Source organism: Pongo pygmaeus, chromosome 15 (genome assembly GCF_028885625.2).
Source record: "Pongo pygmaeus isolate AG05252 chromosome 15, NHGRI_mPonPyg2-v2.0_pri, whole genome shotgun sequence".
Taxonomy (NCBI): domain Eukaryota; kingdom Metazoa; phylum Chordata; class Mammalia; order Primates; family Hominidae; genus Pongo; species Pongo pygmaeus.
In genome coordinates, this window is record NC_072388.2 from 105,637,633 (window position 1) to 105,641,048 (window position 3,416).

General features: G+C 44.4%; 1 pseudogene; it reads right to left on the bottom strand.

Moving 5' to 3' along the window:
* Positions 1–2,458: 2,458 nt before the first annotated feature.
* Positions 2,459–3,144, bottom strand: LOC129012406 (immunoglobulin heavy variable 3-66-like; annotated as a pseudogene).
* Positions 3,145–3,416: the final 272 nt, after the last annotated feature.

Here is a 3,416-nt window from a genome sequence, read left to right on the forward strand (position 1 = left end):
CACACGTACTCTAAAATTTAAAGTATATAAAAAAGGATGATTTCCTATATTTCAAATTAAAGGCACAGACAATAAAAGCAGAATTGAAAGGCACAGACAATAAAAGCAGAATTGAACTACATCACAACAAAAAGATGCTGCAAAGTGTGGAAAAAATTCCAGCCTCCAGAATGAGAGAATATAATTCTAAGCCGTGCATCTGAAAAAGTGTTAATATCCAAAATATACATGCAACTTCTACAACTCATTAGCAAAATCATAATTGGGTGGTTGTATAGTGGTCAGTTTTACACCTTAAAACATTTAAGAATATAGATTTCATGTTAAAGATTCTTCCCTCTGGGTAATGGTAAGTTTGATGGTACATTTGGTTAGGGTAGACATTGTAGTTATTCAATCCAACATTAATGTAGGTGATGTTAGCCGGGCACAGTGGCTCACATCCTTAATCCCAGCACTTTGGGAGGCTGAGATCAGGAGTTTGAGACCAGCCTGACCAATATTGTGAAATCCGGTCTCTACTGAAAATCCAAAAATTAGCTGGACTTGGTGGCCTGCCCCTGTAATCCCAGCACTTTGGGAGACTGAGGTGGGTGGATCACCTGAGGTCAGTAGTTTGAGACCAGCCTGACCAATGTGGTGAAACACTGTCTCTACTAAAAATACAAAAATTAGCCAGACATGGTGGTGTGTGCCTGTATTCCCAGATACTGGGAGGAGGCTGAGACAGCAGAACTGCTTGAACTCGGGAGACAGCGGTTGCAGTGAGCCAAGATCACGACATTGCACTCCAGCCTGGGTGACAGAGTGAGACTCCATCTCTCTCTCTCTCCCTCTCTCACTATATATATAGTTATGACTTTACTTAATAGATGATATTAATACTGTCATCAGTTGACTCTAGGTTAGGTAGATTGTCATTGATAAAATGGATGGGCCTGATTCCATCAGAGCAGAACTGGAGAAAATGAAATTCCATGGTGATTCAGCCGCTTCACCTCTCTCTGGGACCTCCAGTCTGCACTTACTGATGGCTGATCTTATGGACATTGGCTATTCCTAGACATCTCCAAAAACTGTCATCCTCTGCGTCTCACAGAAAAGTGGCATGTCCGTCTGTAGCTTGTCAACCTGAATAACAGACAGAGACTATAAAGTATAATAATATTTTTTCTAGGATGTGCATTTCAATTAAAATATGTATGGGTGCATTCAGGTAGGTAAAGGAACATAAAGAATTAAGGAGAACATGTGCACACAGGGTGGGGAACATCACACACCGGGGCCTGTAGTGGGATTGGGGGAAGTGGGAGGGACAGCATTAGGAGAAATACCTCATGTAAATGACGAGTTAACGGGTGCAGCACACAACATGGCACATGTATACATATGTAACAAACCTGCACTTTGTGCACATGTACCCTAGAACTTAAAGTATAATTTTAAAAATAATAAAAAAGAATTAAGGAAAAATGAGGAGGGTGACAGCAGCTATTTTGAGACAGCGGTGTAAGGTTGAACAGGCAGTTGCTGGGCAGATTTACTTGGAGAAATAAATCCTTTAAGGCTGTGGTGGCCTCTGTATAAAAGGTTGTGGCTGTGCAGTCTATTTATGATAGTTCTTCTTATCAGGAATATGTGTGTTAGAACCCTCCTTCATGGCCTTCCCCAGCTTCATTCATTAGGGTTTTAACACAAGTGGATCCATTTTGATGCCGATAAATTTCACAAGCTCTTTCTAACACTACTTCCGAAGAAGATGACTCTACAGTGTGCACAGAACAGGGTTAATTCCACATCCACATCCCATTTTGATCAAACGAGTTTATCCCCTTCACTATTAACGGCCAATTGCATTCCCAGATGAGTCTACACACAATGCAGAGGAGGGTCCTGAGAATATGGGGAGAGAAGGAAGTCTCATCAGCCTCTCCCGCGTGGCTGGAGTAGCCAAGCCTGAGCCTTGCCTGAGTTCTAAGAAAATGCCTTGAGCCCTGGAGTGTAGACCACAGAGACCATGTGTTTCTTTTTCAGGAAGCAGGAAAAGCAAATAAAAAAGGGAGAACAAACACTCCAAAGAAAGAACATGTATTGGGAGCAAAAGGAGCACCAGATCATGCTGATGCTGACTGGCTTTAGGGTCAGAAGGGTCATACCTGAACCCTGTGAGCTTCTAAAGGACACTGACCCTGGCCCAGCCTCTCTATTGGCTGTGATCAGAATCCCTGCCGTTCTGGTCCAGGAATCTCCCTGAGGTTTCTGTCCTGGGGCTGAATGGAGGAGACTCATCAGGCACCCGTGAGCTTCCTCAGGACTGCGATCCTGGTGACAATGGTTGAGAACTTTTCATCTTTGTAAGCATCAATGTGCATTTGGTACATGAGAGGTTATGTCCTCATATTAAAATGATCTTTTGAAAATATGTAGAGATGACATTAGGAACCACAGAATTCTAAAATTAGAGAGGTTTATTACAGAAACTGTTGGAAGAAGATGAAGTCCCACGTCCTAACAGGAAATCAGCCTCCCTCTGCACCTGCCTCTGGGGCTGACTCTGATCAGTGGCTCCTGAGCGCCCCCTGCAGCTGCTTCCTCCCAGTGTTCCTGCAGGGAGGTTTGTGTTTGGGCACACAGTGACTTCCCTTCACTGTGTCTCTCGCACAGTAATACACAGCCGTGTCCTCCACTCTCAGGCTGTTCATTTGAAGATACAGCGTGTTCTTGGAATTGTCTCTGGAGATGGTGAATCTGCCCTTCACGGAGTCTGTGTAGTATGTGCTACCACCTCTACTAATGGTTGAGACCCACTCCAGCCCCTTCCCTGGAGCCTGGCGGATCCAGCTCATCTCATTGCTACTGACAGTGAATCCAGAGGCTGCATAGGAGAGTCTGAGGGACCCCCCAGGCTGTACCAAGCCTCCCCCAGACTCCACCAGCTGCACCTCACACTGGACACCTGCAAACACAGAGACACCAAGGTCAGAAACTGACACACATACCCACTGTTTTGCTCACTCATGTCCACTCACACTCAACATCTGTAGTTCTCCATGAATCACCTTTTAAAACAGCAACAAGGAAAACCCAGCTCAGCACAAACTGCATGATGAGTTCTGTGTGTTCAGTCCTGATCACTGAATGGAAGCACCTGGGAAAGCTGCAGGGTCAGGGCTGGGCTGGTTTTCATCAGGAGAGTGAGGGCCCTATTTGCATGTCTACTACTACATAGCAAGCTCTGGGGTGGGACGCCTGAGGAGAGGGCAGGGCCAAGAGCACATGAGAGCGTCCTGGGGGATTCTGATGACAATGATTGTGTTTGGGAAAATGCTGTCTTATTTTGAAATTGTTCTGTGATAAACATTGAACAACTATCACATTTTTAATTATTTTTACCTATGTATATAAATTATGTTATT